The 19,226-nt window shown below is 42.4% G+C and overlaps 1 protein-coding gene and 1 long non-coding RNA gene across 2 annotated transcripts in view; both read right to left on the reverse strand.

The window, feature by feature from the left end:
• The window catches only part of LOC122758359 (synaptic vesicle glycoprotein 2C-like), a 49,707-nt gene extending 43,804 nt beyond the window's left edge, over positions 1-5,903 (reverse strand). The window contains exon 1 of the mRNA XM_044012483.1: positions 5,794-5,903. The gene's annotated coding sequence lies outside the window, so the exon portion shown is untranslated. The remainder of the gene's footprint in view (positions 1-5,793) is intronic.
• A 4,314-nt stretch (positions 5,904-10,217) lies between these two features.
• LOC122758049 lies at positions 10,218-18,909 on the reverse strand. Its single transcript, XR_006358115.1, has 3 exons — positions 18,851-18,909; positions 17,515-17,577; positions 10,218-10,280 (listed from the first exon to the last, which is right to left on the reverse strand). It is a non-coding gene; the product is annotated as an uncharacterized LOC122758049 (long non-coding RNA).
• Positions 18,910-19,226: the final 317 nt, after the last annotated feature.

Consider the following 19,226-nt stretch of genomic DNA (forward strand, 5'->3'; position numbering starts at 1 on the left):
AGTATGTGGTAGAGGTAGGATGGTCAGTGCATGTCCATGTTCAGTGTGGTTATGGCTCTGGGGAAGAAGCTGTCCTTAAGTCTATTTGTCCGAGCTCGGACACACCTGTAGCGTCTGCCAGAGGGCAGCATGTCGAACAGATGAAAGCCGGGGTGGGAACTGTCCTTAACAATGTTCCTCGCTCTGTTCAGGCAGCGAGAGTGGTAAATGTCCTTTAGGGAGGGGAGAGTGCAGCCGATGATCCTCTGTGCTGCGTTGATGACTCTCTGAAGACCCTTCCTGTCTGCTTCAGTGCAGCTGGCGTACCACACTGTGATGCAGTACAGCAGCAGGCTCTCTATGGAAGAGCGGTAGAAGTTCACCAGCAGCTTCTCATCCAGGTTGTTTTTCCTGAGCACTCTCAGGAAGTGCAGGCGTTGTTGGGCCTTCTTGGTGATCTCCGTGATGTTCGGGGTCCAGGAGAGGTCAGCCGAGATGACGGTGCCCAGGAACTTGAAGGTCTGGACCCTCTCTACACAGACACCGTTGATGTAGAGGGGAGCTGGGTCTGCGCGGTGCCTCCTGAAGTCGATGACGATTTCCTTTGTCTTTGTGGCATTCAGTGCCAGGTTGTTCGCTGAACACCACGTTGTCAACTTTAGGATCTCATCCCTGTAAGCAGACTCATCTCCCCCTGAGATTAGTCCAACCACAGTGGTGTCGTCTGCAAACTTGACGATGGTGTTGCCAAGGTGGGTTGGGCTACAGTCATGGGTGTAGAGGGAGTACAGTAGTGGGCTCAGCACACACCCCTGTGGAGAGCCGGTGCTGAGTGTGCGGGTGGAGGAGATGTGGTTACCAAGTTTAACAGTCTGTGGACGGTTCGTGAGGAAGTCTTTTATCCATGAACAGGTGTGTGGGTGGAGGCCTAAATCCACAAGTTTACTGACCAGAATGTCCGGGATGATTGTGTTGAAGGCTGAGCTGTAATCGATGAAGAGTAGCCTCACATAGCTCCCCTGGTGTTCCAGGTGGCTCAGCGCAGTGTGGAGAGCTATGGCTATGGCATCCTCCGTGGATCTGTTTGCTCTATAAGCAAACTGATGTGGATCGAAGGTCTGAGGAAGGCTGTCTTTGATGTGGTGAAGAACCAGCCTCTCAAAGCACTTCATGATGACCGGTGTTAGGGCGACTGGGCGGTAGTCGTTGAGGCTGTCTGTGGATGATTTCTTTGGCACGGGGATGATTGTAGCTGTCTTCAGGCAGGATGGGATGGTGGCTTGAGACAGGGAACGGTTGAAGATGCAGGTGAAAACTTGTGAGAGCTGGTCTGCACAGGCTTTGAGCACCTTCCCTGGTATCCCGTCCGGGCCAGCTGCCTTCCTTGGGTTTACTGCTCTTAGCACCCGTCTCACTTCAGAATCCTGTACAGTCAGTGTGACGGTGCTGGGTGCTGGTGGCTGCGGAGGTGGTGAGGCTGTATGGGGCTCAGTTTTCTCAAATCTTGCGAAGAAGCAGTTCAGCTCCTCTGCCAGCGAGGCGTCTGGGTTCCCAGGTGTGATGTTACAGCCCCTGAAGTTTGTGATATGCTGTATGCCTTGCCACACCTGTCGCGGGTTGTTATCAGAGAGGTGGTCCTCTATCCTCTTCTTGTAGGCCGACTTAGCATCCTTGATTCCTCTCTTCAGGTCTGCTCTGGAGGCACTGTACAGTTCCCTGTCACCTGACTTGAAGGCAGCGTCACGCTTCCTGAGCAGCATTCGGACCTGGCTGGTCATCCAGGGTTTCTGGTTGGGAAAAACCCTGATGCTCTTTTCTACAGTGACGTTCCCAATGCAGTACCTGATGTATGACAGTACTGCTTCTGTGTGCTCTGCCAGGTCCTGGTGTTCAAATACCTCCCACTGAGTGTTCGCATAACAGTCCTGTAGCTGAGAGAGTGCATCATCCGGCCAGGTTGTAACAGTCTTTTTGAGAGGTGTAGTTCTCCTCCTGAGAGGGGTGTATGCCGGGGTAAGGAGCAGAGAGAGGTGATCTGACTGGCCTAGATGAGGTTGTGGTATGGCTCTGTATGCATGCTTGATGTTAGAATAGACATGATCCAGTGTGTTTGCACCCCTGGTTGGACACTTAACGTGCTGAAAAAATTTCGGAAGAACCGTCTTAAGGTTCGCCTGATTAAAATCCCCAGCTATAATGTGAACTCCGTGTGGGTGCGCGCGCAGCTGTGTATTTATTGTTTTTAGCAGGCTAGCGAGAGCTATGCTAACGTTAGCATCCGGAGGTATGTATACAGCTGTAACTATCACTACTGTTAGCTCTCTGGGTAAATAATGTGGTCTGCATTTAACTGACATGTATTCTATGTCCGGGGAACAGTGTTTATCTATGATTTTGCTATTGTTTGACCAGTCATTATGTACGTAAATGCAAAGACCTCCTCCTCTGCTCTTACCGGAGTCTTGGTTTCTGTCCCAGCGGTGGAGAGAGCGGCTAGCTAGCTCTACTGCGGCGTCGGGGATCCGCGGGTGAAGCCAGGTTTCGGTTATAATCACAACACAGCAGTTCTTAACATAGCGATTCCCAGCCAACTGTAGTTCCAGCTCGTCCATCTTGTGAACCATAGATCTCGCGTTTGTGAGGAACAAGCTGGGTAGGGGAGGCTTGTGTGGCTGTGTCCTGAGTTTCACCAACAGGCCTGACCGGCGTCCTCGCTTCTGCTTTCTCTCCCTCCGCCGTCTCCGACGCCTGCCGGACCCGATAACAATCCACGGAGAGCCCGGTTGCCTCGCGACGTCGTCGGGTATATTGTGAGTTCGTTGAAAGTCACTTGTGGTGGGTAACTTATGCCTAAAACCAACGTCGAGTAAGTCCTGACGGCTATAGCAGCGATTTGAACACGTACTTACGAAAAACACGAACGAAAAACACAGAAAATAGCACAAAAAGGGAGAGCCGTGAGCCGCTGCGTCCGTGCGCGCCGCCATCTTGGAGTCAGATAATGTGCGCATTAGTTTTCAAATGAGCGCGGAAACAGATGAAATAATGTCATTTCAAACTCACGTCTCCGGGTTTTAAGCCTTGTTGACTGGCAGAAAGCAAACGTACCACACTACAAAGTGTTTCAGCTTCGCTTTATAAGACTTACAACACTACATCACTTGTGACGCCGCAACCAGCATGTGGTTAGCTCAGCTTAGCTTAGCATAGAGGCAACTGTTGACAAAATCCGCACACCAGGTGTGTTCAGACAGAGAAAGCTGAGATTATTTTATCTCAGTTAGATAGAGTGCTGTTTTCCCTCCAGGTTATCCCGACATGGCAGAGCCATTCACGCCAAACCATCTTTTGTGTTCAGTTTTCAGTCATACACAGACGAAGCCGAGATAACGTGCAACGGAGCTAAAGTAAACACTGAGGGATGCATGCACGAGGCAAACATTCATTCATCAGCTGTGTTTGACAAGTATCTATTCACACTGAACCACACTGTCCTGGGGCAAACACCTGCCTGCTCACAGCACGTTTGGTCCAATCAAACTGCATTCAGCCCGCTAAAGCCTCCATCACCTGGTTTCCACTGAATAACTCGGGAATTTTGAAAAAGCATAATTTTGAAAATCTTGTCGAAGAAAGTGAAGATTTGTGCGCAGTTTTCCTGCACTAAGTTGAATGATGCGGTTTAATATAGACCGTATATAAATAACGTTTAAAAGTTTAAAATAACCTCAACGGGGACAATACAACGGGTTGCAGAAAGTATTCAGTTTGAATGGATACAGGCTAGCAAAATATAACTAGCTAATGGTCTCAAACACTACTTTCAGGTCGTCTTCAATGGAACGTGACATTGTCATCAGTTCACATACATATCTACTCTTGTCCAACATTTACAACTAGCGAGGCACAATATGGGCGATACCTGATATGCTGATAGAGCAAGGAGTGTATACAACTTTTTTGTTTGGTAGGGAAGTTAGCATACTCATACATTTTCTTCATTGTGCAAAATAAAAGAATAATTGTAGAGGGAGCCAGAATATAACCAAGGAGGTAGCAGCCTATTCTACCAACTGTTTCAGTCATATTGGGGGATATGTTTGCCGATATCCAATAATACATTTTAAAGCCAATTCAGAGCATGCAGGAATTCTGCTGATTGCTAAAACCGCATCGTGAGGGTGTTGTTATAATAACCCCAACCCAGCCACTGGGAGGCAACATCTCATGGTCTCCTAGTGCCAGTCCCAAGCCCAGGTATATGGGGAGGGTTGCAATATATTCAATATATTATGTATTGAAATATATGGCTAACTAAAAAACACAATGATAGCAGAACAAGTGAAAGGGAAGGTCTGATCTGCTATTGACGCTTTTTTTCTAGCGGTACTCAGCTCGTTTTCTTCTGCTTTTCCATTAGGGATAATACCTGCTGGACACTGAGGATCCAGTGTTTTTGTGACGCATATAAAACGACGTAGCCGAGTAGTAGTGTAGAGTATGTATGAGTGTGTATGGAAAAGTGCCATTAGTGTAACAGAAGAGGACACATGGGAGAGGGGGGCAGATGATCCGCTGTGGCGACCCCTAAAGGGAGAAGCCATAAGAGGAAGAAGATTGGTCAATACTCACATCATGGCGATAATGTCGCCCTATTTACAACATTCTCAGGTGATGAAATGCAGAAATACTTGTGATTTCTGAACATCATATCTTACATTTGCACGACATCCGCCGTTACACTAACTTTGCATGCAAACTTGTATGCAGCACTTCAGTACTTTTCTTTAAATGTTCTTTGCTTCCATTGTTTTTATGCCGCATAATAACAGTGTGATGGAAAGCTACATTAAATGCATGAACTCTTTTGTTCCACCTGCAGCGTTTACGACTGCAGCCAGCACGGCGGCTCCACTGCTCACAGTCACACCACATACGGGAAGGAGGAGCATCAATCACCGCCGAGTGTGTTGACGCAAGTCGCGTCCCATAATTAGATCTCGGGGCTGAGCGGGAATCAATCCTGCTCTGCGTTTGCGGCGGCACAGTGCGCTATGTATGCATGTATGCAGTTAGAGAGATGAGTATCGCCGCACACACACACACACACACAGAAGTGGAGTAATGGATGGTTGTGTCTCTTCTCTGCGCAGCTCACTGCAGAGTATCTCGGACTGCGTGTGCGCGCTCGGTGGGGGTGGGGGGGTAGGGGGTGCAGGGGGTTGCCTCCGCGCCGCGCGCGTGCCACGACCATTGATCACATCATGGTGTTTCACATCACCAACACCAGCAACACACACACGCACACACATGTGCAACCAGGGAAAAGTCGCAACATGGGCAACGCATGGCTCATTGACTTGCGCACAAAATCCATTTCTTTCTACTGTAATCCACGCAAACTTTAACAAACTACGCAAATAAAAAAAAAGGTGCAAATAGAACGACTCAGTGGACATGATTTATTCACGTGAGGAAAAATACACACCTCACAGTAGTTTGTGTGTTGCGAATTGGCAAAGTGGGTGTTCATGAGGGTGGAACAACTTAAGAAAAAAAAAAAGTTCCTTCAACTTTTCCGTCAATCAACCGTAATATAGTTAAAAAATAAATAAATAAATAAAATAAAAATAAGTCAAATCCTGCAGGTGCATCCTCACACCTCCTGCCTCCACATCACTGATCCGAACAGACGCAGAGTGATGCGATCTGTGCGCGTATACGAGGATGAAGTTACAGTTTGGCGCATGTAATAAAGAAAGACAAAAAGGAGGGAGGAAGAAGAAGAAATAATGATTTAAAAAAAATACTTACAATCTACCACAGAGGAGCAGATCCGTCATGCTGAGCTCAGAGAGTGTGAATGGTCCGGGTTTTGGTTGTTTTTTTTCCTGATTCCCTGCTCTACACAGCAGCAGAGACGGAAAGCATCGCGACGAGGTCTTTTCTCTTTTTTTTCTTCCTCACCCCCTCGTTACTTGTCTTCTTCGGTGCAGCGGGTTCCTCTGCTGCAGTCCAGGGAAGAGGGGGGAGAGGGAGGGAGGGAGGGAGAGAGAGATGCTGAGGAGGAGGTGAGAAGCGTGAGTGTCAGGAGGAGGAGGAGAGAGAAGCGGGGAACAGAGATGCTGCTGCTGCTGCTGCTGCTGTTTGAGTAATAAACAGACGGGGAATCAAATAACATTAGGAGTGAATCCTACAGTAGTATAGTGTGTGTGTGTGTGTGTGTGTTTCCAGTGAGCGTCTGTGGCGGAGAACAAAGAGGAGCAGGAGGAGTGAGAGCTGCTCAGATGAGATGTGGCTCCTGGGACCAAGTTTACCGAGGGATGACAGACTGTTGCTGGATCAGACTGCAGAAATAAGTAATATAGAGATTATAATCCGTCTCATCAAATCAGATCATGGAGGCTGCATCAGTTGCACTTACACACATGTTAATCGATAGGGGAGGAAGGGGTGGGGTTGGCAAATCAATACATCCTGATGTTTTATTTAAACATCATGCCCATCTGCACAATGATGACAGAAATGGTTAAAAATAGAAGCATAGAAAGTTCTGTTTCGTTCATTTTCATTTGAAGCAGTGAGTGAAGCGGGGACACAATAAGTGCCACTACTGTAAATACAAACACCAGGAGAATATATACTATTTTCAGTAAATAAACAATGATTTAAACTTTGATGTCCTGTTATTATACTGTCCTCCAGTGGCAGGAAGTCAGTGAATATAACTAAACATTAGTGAAGAATTTTAAAGACCCTTTTTAACGGATATTGTTCTCTTTCTTCTTTCATAGATAGATACTGTCCTTGATAAACAATAACAAATAAAAACCCTATAGACACTAGAAACATGCACTTGATTATTCTGGGCCATAATAATGAACTGGACAGATGACCCAAACAGTGTACTGGCATCTTGTGAGAGGTGCAGGTTCTCGAAATAGTAAAAAATGATGAAGTGCAGGTACTGCATACCAGACAGTACCGGCCCATTTGATTTTAAGGCTGACATTAGTGGTGTGGTATTTTATTTTATTTTATTTAAAGCACCTGTTTTCAATCACATTGGTGTCCACTCACATGTCCCACAGTTTAACATCATTTACAAAGTTGACATCATGTTCTATTGAAGAAGAGCTGAAACTACAAACTACTTCCATTCAAAACTGAGTTTTTTCTGCAGTCTGTGACACCGCCCCCCTGATACTCATTGGGTAGATTCACCCTGCAGTCTGGTCCATGTCAAAGCACATTTTTTATTTTTATTACAGAATTTTCAAATGTGTGCATTTGCAAACTCTGTTAACCCTTAGTACTCACGCGGCACGGATCCATGCCACAGATGCACCCATGGTAATTTGCTGTGGGAATATTACACAACTCCTTATATGGACATCCTGGGAGTGTGTGCTTATAGGTCACAGTCAGACTTTAAAAGATGTGTTGTTGAGTCAAAGTTATGATTCATTTTATATCACATTTTTAGTCGCGATATAAAGTAGCAATAATGGTGCAGAAGTCACAAAATTTGAGCATTTTTTTTCTTTTGAGCCAAGTGAACTTTGAACTGAGACTTTTTACTCAGGTGTGTTTATATAGTTGGTGAAAATTAAAAAAAAAAAGATCACCTAGGTTGCACATTCTTATAGCCTCTGTATATACTGTAAGTTTAAACATAGTAATGGAAAAAAGCAGCCAAAATGCTCTGTTCTCAGGGTTAAAGATTGTGATAGAGTGAGAAGTAGACTCATTTTCCCATAGACTTCCATTCAAACTGTTCTTTTTGCAACTTGCAGAGTCGCCCCCTAGTGGCTTTACCATAACCTCCATCCTACTTTGCCGGCTTCATTCCTCAATCCAGAGGATTGAGTCCATTTGTAAGTGCAGTCTGTGATAATGACACACAGTCAGTACTCACTGCAGTGCCAAGACTTCTGACATTCAGAATTCTAAATTCAGCCTATGGCTTTTTTTTATTTATCACTTTTATACTATTTTTTTAATACTGTTTTTCATGTTTTATTGCAGTGCTTTGCACTTCACTTGTCTCCTGGTGGACTTGGTTCTGTTTGCTACAATGTCTTTTGGGTTTTGTTGTCTTAACTAATTGCCCCTAGTTGGACTAATAAATATGTTTAAATTTAATTTAATAAAAAAAAAACAACCTGAGACATGATAGCATACATTGCTGCAGACTTCAGACAGAGACATAGACTGCATATGCCCTCGTAATCACATGTTCCCTCTCTTATCTTGCCATTCAACAGCCCTTTACAGCTGTGAATTCAAGTTTATGTCACTTTGTAAACTCCCTGCACCAGAGTCCATAGAGAAAATCAGCAATTTTCCATCAAGGTTGTTGATCCACAGGGTTTTTTTTCCATCAGTAAGTTCAAACGTGTTATTTTGGGATTTTCTGTGTTTGAAATACTTAACTAAATGGCACAAACTTACCAAACGGGGCAACGGTAGAGCAGCAACTCTCACGACGTCAGACAAAGACGTCTCCTGACAAAATCAAGTAGTGAACAAACTGTCAAGATACTGTAGACTTTTATATGTAATGAATATAAAAAACTATAGTGCCTCCCCTGCGTCCACCCCTTGATTTAAGCTCACTTGGCTTCAAACGATTATTTTTTTTTTTTTTTTACCGATCAATTTATCAGCGAGCGTCTTTGCACTCAATCCGTCCAGGTTTGTGTTTTATGAAGAGTCACCAAATGACTCTCAAAAGAGTTTGAGGCAATAAGAGTTCAGAGTGGATGTCTGCAAGAGAGAGAGTGTGTGTGTGTGTGTGTGTGTGTAAGCAGTCCCCAAACAGCCATCCAATTTTGCATGACTAGGACTGAAGAGGAGGCTGCGGACTCCACTGAATGAGCCTTCATCTCCTCCTGCTCCCAGAAATATCCATTACAACAGAGAACTCATGGAGCGAGGAAGGAAGCCCATGGAAGGACGTCCCTCTGGCTCATTCAACAAAAAAATGTGGCTACATTTGCATTTTCATCCAGCAGCTGTGCCTTAATTTGAGTGCTGAGATGAATAAAACCAAACACACACACACATATATATATTATTCATGGGACATGCCTGCACACACACACATATGCATAACACACAAGTACTCAAATAGCACTAATTTGGTCTTGCATCATCACAACACAAGCACCGTTCTCGATATCAGAGCTGTAAGATAATTATCACGTCTTTGTCTGTTATCTTCTTCTTCTTCTTCTTTTTTTAACACCTCCCTTTGGTCTCTCATGAACCTCGCAGTCTTTGATCACACAGGATGTAAGTAAGTAGGTGAGTAGGTGGACACAGGGAATAATAAAACACTGCGGGGGAAGATTAAGAGATCTCCGAGTTGTGTGCGGCAGTGAAAGAAAGCTTCATTATTGATGCTGTGCTAATGCTGACGTAGACTGAATATCATTCACAGAGACTGGGTCAGCTGGAGATTATTTGTGCTGCAGTGTGTAACTTTTGGTGACTTTTGTTATCGTGCATCTGTTTTGAACAAATTGGCAAAATCAGTGTGATGTTTTTTTGTATGATGCTCCGTCAGGCAAAACTATCAAATCTGACTGAGGGAGCGTTTGTGTGTATCCAGCAGCAGTGCAGGGGTGGTCGGGGGCAAGATCCCATCAAACTTCTGACTGACTGCAGTTTGCAGTCATCTCGCTTTACTTAAGTATTAAGTATGAAGTACAAGGACATACAATGTAAAAACTGTAAAACAAGAAGCATTTATGACAGGCAGAACTGAAATTAATCCCAGATTAAGGCCCATTCAAAATGGAGGTAAAAAAATACCGTAAAGATATGAACTCGGGCTGTCAAAGTTAACGCGATGAATACAGCCGAGGGTATCACAATAAAATGATTTAACGCAGTTAACGCAGTTTGTTAACCTCGGGAAATTAGGAAATTATCAGCGTGAAACAGTCACTTGCTGAAGATGGAGAGCAGTGAGGGATTCTTGGGTGGAAGCTTTTAAGCTTTTTATGCAACATGACATCTACCCGGGTGTCACGGCACAGTTTATTGACAAAGACTGGAAGTTGCGATTCTTTGCCTAAAAAACAGACACGACTAATTGCTGAGAACTGCGCAGAGGAATTCCTCCACATCGCCAACGGGTGGAAAGTACGTGGCAAACTCACCTCTCTAGGTACCGATAGTGCCCATAATGTGCTGCCAGCTGCCCGGAGACTTCCATTTGGACGCCGACCATGCTTTTGTTGGCACTTGACAGACCTGAGTCTCTTTGAAATCACATGGTTCCGTGTGTGGTTCTGTGTTTAAAAAGACAGATACAATTAAATGGTGTCTGAAAAGCACACTCATTAATTTAGTCATTAGAAGAAAACCTTTAATTGCAATTAATCTAGATTAGTGAATTTCAATATGTGAAGTTAATTAGTTCTTTTTTTTTTTTTTTATCTATTGACCTAGTATGAACGAGTTTAAAACACTGGGAGCAGGAAGTAAATGGCAGGAGTCGACACACAAGGCAAGAAAAGTACTTCCTGAGGTCAAACAACAAGTCAAACAGGATGAGATGCATAATTAAGGAGAGCACATAATAAATCAGTAATGGCAATAAAGATCAAAAAAGTCCAAATTCAAATAGTACAACTTAAATAAACCAGTGTTGATTTAAAGCAATGCAAAGAAATTAGATTTTAATAAAATGTATGTCTTAACTGAGCATCAAATTTCCAAAAAGGAAGATTTTAAACCGTTTAGATTTTGTAAAATATAAGAAAAAATAGATTTTTTGTAGTACATTTATTTAATACATAATGTTGTATATGATGGGGTATATAAAAAGGTTAGACATTGTCCTCCTGTTACACAAATAAGAATATGTTGATTAACTAGCAGGGGGCAACTCTTTCTATAGAAAAATTAGCTTCTACTACACACGTGACTTTTTTCCTGAGGAGTTAATGGTCTCAACCACTAGTTCTAGGCCTTCTTCAAAAGAACATAATGACAATTGTTTCCAGTTAAATGAAAAACAGTCAATTCAACATCTTCCATTTGCAAAATGTTAACATGGCGTCAGCCAAATCTCAACGATTCACGTTTACATTAGGATTTCAGATCTTACAACAAAACATACTACTGCTACTGCTACTTTAAACTCTCAATTCTATACCGTAACATATTTTTTTTCATTCTCTAAAAACTCTTGGTATTACAGCCTTAGGGGAGTGCACTTAGATAATATACTGCAGAAATGTTTTTGAGCCGTTCACTAGTATGTGTGTGATACAGAGTTTAATTGATTTCTAATTATATGCCCTGGTGGGCCCATAATTTCATGCGTAAAATACAAAGGGGGTTGTTAGCAAGGTCTCCTTTAGAATGCATCAGGATGCACTACTCTGTTCTGCCTGTAATTACACACTCCACTCATCTTTCTGCACACACACACACAGGTTGGTGCTCCTATCCTTTTAGGGACACTGCATTGACATCCATCCATTAACCATAACCAGTTAAAGCCTAAACCTGACCTTAACCACAATTCAAAATGTAGCCCTAAACGTTCTGTTTGATTAGGACCGGGTTTTAGTCTCCATGAGGACCACTCAGAGTCTATGAGAGTTTATGCCAGCTCCTAAAGAGGAAACAAATACACAAACACACAAACACTGCAAAACATATTCTGAGTAATTACTTGTTTTTACCAGAACTTCAAAAAAAAACCACTGAGTAAGTACTTTAGAGACTGAATAATAAATACAAAGTATTGGACAAAAGTTATTCCTGGTTGGTATTCACATTATTAAACTTCACTAAAAATGATTAGGTGCAACGATTTTGCTTTGGCGACAGCAGCAATAAACCAGATTTACTCTCATTATTTTGTTTCAACCACACCTTGGTCTATATCAATATATCTTGGTCTCTTAACTGCCCAAACAAAATGCCTCACTATGTCCCCAAACTATTATTTTTATTTTATGTATCATCACTTTTTATGGCTGTAGTTGAAGATACAAAATAAAAGTGTGTGTCTGGCAATTACTGAGCAGTGGTCCAGTCCAGTCAAAGCAGTCTAGAACGGTGGTTCCAAAAAATGTGACCAAAAACTACATAGTCCCAGCACGCCGTGCCTCGGCTCGGCATGGCACGGCTTGACTCTGCACGGTTCGGTATGGTTGTCCATTACTATAGTACCTCCTCAACCTGGGCGGAGTCATAATAGCTCGGCTGCGTGAAACTGCCGTGTCTTCGTTTCACACGCGACACACACAAGCGAGTGACTAGTGACTTGTAAAGCAGTGGTTTTCGGTGTAACTGAATCATGAGAATCAGTTCATTAAAAAGATTATTTCAAATACTGAAATTGAAATACAGTGGAAGGAGTTGTGACACTGATGGCAGCCAGTGCTGGGACTGTGTAGTGGAAAAGCGTAGTGTAAAACTTGTGTCATTTAGTTAAAGGTGACATAGAATGCTTGTATCACACATATATGTTAGTTATGGAGGTCTACTTACATATATGAACTTGTTTTCATGGTTAAAAACCTCCTAATCGCTGCAAACGAGCCGATCAAAATATCTCCTCACTGACGCTCTCGTCAGCCACGCTGTTTCAGACCAAAACCACACCCCCAGAACGTGGACTGTGTTGTGATTGGCCAGCCAACGAGAGCTTTCCCACTGTCCTGTGATTGACCAGGTACCTGGAAGTGACGTAATAGATAGGCCAGCTCTCAGATACACAGCTCCCCCTTCTGGCACGGTGGATGCTCTGCATCTCAGCAGCTACAACGAGAGTAGTTCTTCTTCTTCTGCGGTTGAATGTACGCAACCGGATGTGCCCGGACTAGTGCCCGCACCAGGAGGCGCTACGGTGGTGAGAGGAGTGGTGAGGATTTTTGATGACGACATCAAATTAAGGAAGTGCCGATCCGCTTCGCAGAGCCCAGGAAAACAATACAACACTATTTTCTCAGCAGTGGCTGAACTGTTTGTTCTGAAACTTTAGGGTTTCATAAACGAGGTAATGACGCAGATACACAGACACAAACGCAGCGTTAATTGGAGCTTCCGGTCTATGTGGGCTTTAAGTATAATTTATTGAGTAAGTAATTATGCTTCAAATGCAACTACTATGTTTTTCAGTGTTTTTAGTAATCATCTCAGGATCCTTTCTCTATGGTTGTTTGGGAGCCACTGTTCCACAAAACAGTCACCAGAGCTGCTTATTCAGCCTCCAGTGAACTCGTCTGTTTCCACCCTCTCATAAAGCTACACGGATGAGCTTGTGAGGGTTGAGATACTGTTGACTGTCGTGTTGAGTAACAAGACAAATGGCCTCTGGAATGGACTGGCAGGTTAAAGCAAGGTTAATTACATTTCTGAACAGATAGAGGTGAGGGGTTTCAGGAGAGGAGGAGGAGGAAGAGGAGGGGAGACAGTTTGTTTCAAAACAGAGAGAATTGTTTTTACTATTTACTATTATTATGATATGTTGGATACCACCAGCATTAATGGGTGAAAAGTCATCTGTGCGGTATCAGTCGCGCTTGTGATATTAAAGCTGCAGTGCGTAACTTTGAAGATTTGATGATCACATTATTCTGTAACATCATTATATGCTGTGTCCCTCATCTAAATCCTCAATTCCAGAGGATCAAGAAATACCATCAGACCTGACCGAGGAAGCATTGGTGTGTATACAGCAGCAGCGTAAGGGGCGGGAGGGGACAACAAGTGCCTATCTCGCCCACTCCCCCATACACAGTCATGGAAGCTGAGCTTCCCTGGAAGTGACGCTTTTGCAAAAAAAACTATTCTATGCCGTCCCATAAAGCACAGTATAAGCGGAGTTGTTATTGGTTTTAATGCAGAGGCTGGAATATGAAAATCACATAAGACCCGTCATCTGTGATAAACAGCTGATTCTGAGGAAGCTCGTGACACGTTCAGTATTGAAATGTGAATGCAACACGGTACATATTTGACAACATTTTAGAGGAAGCTGAGCTTCTCTTGCTGTCTTAGAGCAATCGCTACTGCTGCACTGGATTTTTAATTTATAAACCCTAGACTTGTGTGTTGATCAGAGTCTGGATTTAAGGCTTGGGTGGACCTCAGAGGATTTTCAGATTTCAAAGCAGCACTGTTAAGTCTGGGAATGGCTGTGGTAGATAAATACAGGTCATTTATCATGACATAACAAAAAAATAAATAACTAGCCAAAGAGAGACAGTGATAATGAAATTCTTTGCAATGTTATGTAACCTGGGAAGTTTCATAAGAAGAGCCAGACTTGCCTGCATTTGCCCTGTGATCTTTCATGCGTCACATCTCCAAACCCCACAGAGAGTAGAGATACTTCTGTCAACAAACTGTCTGCAAATGCCAAAGTGTCAAGACTTTGTGCTTCATGGAGGGAAAACAAAATGGTGCCAAAGCTTATTTAGAGGCTTGAGATTTAGATTTGTTTCGCATGTAATCGCTGTATTTGTATTTGAATTTCAGCTCATGTCCCTTTTTTATCTTTGACTCTGATGCTGTAGTGGAAAGCTTTCAACCTACCCCTCCATATTCATGCATTAGAGTGTTTAATATTGTGATATAAATGCATAAGGAACTGAACATCTGCAAGCACAAAAAGCAATATAGAGACATTGCATTTATTATATAGCTCACCATCATTTTAAATATACTCCCCTACTATTATCATTGCACTCTGTAATCATTGTTTATTCTCTATGCAGGTAAAAGTACAATAAGAAGCCAACCTTTATCATTATTATTGTTATTATTATAGTAAAGCAAACAACCCTGTATGACATAAACCTGATAATACTGGAAAAGGCCTCATGGCTGCTCCTTCACTTTATTCTTTTGATCACACAAACAAACATGAAGATTAAACTCATGAGGTAACAGTGCACTAATTACAGGCACTGCAACTCAATTCTCTATCTATGTGGGTGTGTAGATGCTGTCACACGAGTGTGTGTCATGTGAAACTTGATGTAATGAGGCAAGTGTGGGCGTCAGTACAGCCGGGGCACATCAGTCAACGCAGCATGTAATCATGACCTATGAACCCTAGGAGGAGGTTTTGTGAGCACAGACCAGAGTGGAAATGACACACAAGTGATAGTTCATAAAAACCTGGGGAGACTCGGAGACTAACCCTAACCCTAACCCTTATTCCTAACCCATTTATATGGTGTGTCCATCTGAGAGCAATACTATCAGACCTGACTGGGGGAGTGCTAGTGTGTATACAGGTTTCTTTTTTGAGTAGTAGAATTTCCGTCTTTGTGTTTTCATTCTATCTCTCTTCCCTCTATCTCTCTTGATATAAAACGAATCACTTCCTGCCTGGAGGTTAACATGTGGTCCCCAAGATGATGAGAAACAGCAGCCGTGCACACCAAGTGTGCCCCAGTGTGCCTGAGGTAAAGTACCTTCCTATTAAAGGGGAAATGTTTATCCCTCCGGTGCATCCAGTCATACAGATCCGTATGTGGCAGTTCAAAAGCCCAGAGGTGGTGACCGCTGACTGTTGCAAAAGCATGTAAAGAAATATGCTTACAGTATTCACCCCCCCATGCCAAGACAATGCCTCGAATGAATAGAAAAGTCAATTTTCAGGACAAAACAATCGACTATACTTTGCCCTATTTTTCTCCACTCACACAGACACATACACACGGGCAGCAGATTTGGGGTGGTGGAATATAACATCCTCATATCACATCACCACAATTTGTCATCTTCCATTAGGATGGAGGATAATAGATGAATGGTGACAGTGATTTTAATTGCTTTCCCGTCTTTGTCAGCCAGAGGTTGGGTGAAGTGGAAGAAGGGTGGAGAGAGAAAGAAAGAAAGAAAGAAAGAAAGAAAGAAAGGAAGAACGGCAGCTAAATCCATCCTACACTAGTGTCGTTGCTTTTAATCACCTTGTCTCAGTACTGATCCTGAGCTATAGACTCCTCCGCATTATGCGGAGAACATATTGTTCCATTTCCATTTCATCAGATTACACTGTCATGTTAACTCTGTGTTATTAAAGCCCATCAGGTGAAAAAGGGGCTAAAGAGTATGCAGACAAAAGTTCTGCTGTTACTTCTAGGCAGGACACTTTAAAAAGGCCCAGTGTGTAACATTAAGGAGGGTTTAAACTAAGTGTTTACTTTCAAATCAAAATGCCCTCAGAATAAGTGAGCAAATGAGGAGAGATCACTTCTGGAATGTGAAGGCAATTGTAGTTCCTTCATGTCTCTAGGACAAAATAAAAAACAGTGGACATTCTGACCTACTGTTACAATTTCAGAACATCACTGACAATGGACCACAGTCTGTTGAAAAACCTTAAATTGAAACAGTTGAAAAGAATCAATCTTACGGCAAGAACTTATTCAGGAAATCTAAGTCATGAAGGCTGAATACCTCATGGTGAAATATGAAGTGAGAAGTGACAGCAGCGTTAGCAAGTATTGACCACTACTCACGGCATTCACGCTTGATTTATTGTCCAAGGCAGAGAAGAGAAGCCAGGGTGAGGTAAAAATGAGAATAGCAATATTGATCAGTGGCGGAGCGGTAAACAAAGTGAGGTCGCAAAACGGAGAGAAACATAAAACATCAGAGGTGGAAACAAGTGGAGAGGGAAGACACTTGCACTTCCATCATCCTGTCAGACACTAACCTTTAAACAGGTCACAGAGGGATTGTGTCAACATCATATGGACACTTGCTTAGAAGCGTTTGTGTGGGTTCTTGTCTTATATGTGTATCTTTGTGAGCACCAAAAAACATAGAAACTATAAGGAAGACCTGGTTTTAGGGATAGGGTTTCGGTTAGTTAAGGGTTACTACTGTGCTGAGTTCATATAAAAATGTGACGTCAACAGACTTGGCCAGCATGTGTCATCAGAGTCATGAGCACGAACTGTATAATAGAAGTTAGGTTAAGGGTCAAGAGAATGTCTATGAATGTCCTCCACAAAAACCTGAGCAAAAAGCCCGGATATACAGTATAGCGTTGGTTTTAGCAGTGAAATAAACTTTCCACTGAGAAACATCAAAAGGTAAGAGAATTGTTTTTTTTACTGTGGATGTAGCCTGGGGTCCCTTCAAACACCTCTGCCTGACATGTTGAAGGAAGGTGGAAATCCTGTGAGCAGCCTTTGTTTTTGTGTCATCATTTCTTCACTGACATTGATCAGAGCTGACTTGAAAAGAGAAAAGGGGGATGATGACCAGAGAAGGAAATCAGAGATTGCTGCCAGGCGGCGTCCCCTCCCACTCACACATGTCACACACAACGAACCACTGCATGACTCATAGCTGGGGATTCCTCGGGTGGTGAAAATGCCGTCTACAGCGTTACTATCCTTGGCTCAGCCACGACCTCATAAATGAATTATTCTCTTAATTACATCCATAACAAGCGGTCCTTCGATTGTTTATGGAGTCTGCTGATGTATTGTATGTAGTGTATATTATGGGCTTCCAGGCTCACACTCGTTTCCTACTCACCCAGATGCAGCTCTGTTGCTATTAGCTTTGAACTGACTTTATCCAATATGCGAGAGTTGTCACCTACAAGCACAAAAACAAAACAGTTAAAATGGACACAAATGGAATTCACTCTGAAAACACTCACATTTCTGAGCCATTATCCACTTTACCTTTTCAAATTTCTAATTTTTAACCTGCACTCAAATGTAACATTTTAACTGTAAGCTCTTTTGCTTCACAAACTACACCTTCACTTGCTCCTGTCTATCCATTCACATCCACTTCACACAGAAACGCTTAATTATTGTCTCAGTTTGAACAGAAAACAACCTTTACTTTTTCTTTTTCACTTAACTTTTTTTTTATTTTCAGGACAGTGTGCACGTACAATATACTACAGCTGGAGATGTGTGTGTGTGTGTGTCCGTGCATTTGTGTTGTTATTATGAGCGGCGCTCCGTGAGGAAGCTGCTGTCAAAATGTCATAAGAAAAAGGAAGAAAAATTATGTATTATACGATGAAAATATGTATTCTGTGGGTAATGGGGGCGGGACTAGATAACCTTCTCCCGCTTTCCCTTTCGGTTATGTGTATTGTGTGAACTGATGTGTGATGATGAGTGATCTAACTGACATGACCGAAATAAACATATAAATAAATAAATAAATAAATAATGATTTAAATAAAATGAAAAGTTGGATGCACCACATTTAGCAGAAAGCTAATTTCCATCTGTAGTCCTTACATGACCATAAAATATACAAGACATGTAAAATACAACATAGAACACAGTCCCTTTACACACACACCTCATCATATAAAGTCAAAATCTACTAAATAGTACTCAAATAAGGTGCAACCCACCATCCAAACACTTCTCTAAAAAATAATTTCAAATGATTTAAATATTTTTTGTTCATATAATGTGCAAGGTATCGTATCAACCATATAAATATATGCCACAGTTAGTGTTATATTTATACAATTACAGTTTTAAATATCAACAAAGATAATTTGATTGTGTCACCATTACTCAAAAGCCCCCTTTTTTACTTTACAGTAGACTCTATTATAACGTGATGTTTTTAATATTACTAGGGATCTTATTCCACTCTCTGATAGCTTTAAAGGAGAAGGTAGTTTCTCATGGGTAGTTTACAGTCCCCTCTCGTAACAGACATTAAGGCTCTGGTTGTAATATCAGAGCAGTAATGTACAAATATCTGGAGTGGAGGAGGGGCAGACTTATGAATGATTTTGTAAATGAGGCGAACGAAAACAGGTTTCCGGAAAGTACAATGCAACAAAAGATACAAAAATACAAAAGAGGCCAAAAGGCTACTAATAACTGACCTTAAATATAGGCATGGACTGGTCAGCAGACTGGTCAGCAGACAAGACAACCTGTCAAGATACACAGGTGGACGGATAATGATGAACAGGTGAAACACATCAGGGCGGGGCAGGTCATCACAGAGGAGGGAAACTGTACAGGAAGCAGACACAGAGGCAATGGTAATTATTTCAAAATAAAACAGGAAAACGGAACATAAGACTACTCAGGACCTGGGTGACGTAACATTCTCACTATGTCATCAATATAATGCTGTGGGTGTGTTGTAAGGTTTTTTTGCTTGTTTTTTTTTAGTGCCCAATTAAAAAATATTCACAGATTGGTGTTATTTAAAATCATCACAGAATGGATATAATAATTCTGAAATGGGAAGGG

This window comes from Solea senegalensis, linkage group LG21 (genome assembly GCF_019176455.1).
Source record: "Solea senegalensis isolate Sse05_10M linkage group LG21, IFAPA_SoseM_1, whole genome shotgun sequence".
NCBI lineage: Eukaryota > Metazoa > Chordata > Actinopteri > Pleuronectiformes > Soleidae > Solea > Solea senegalensis.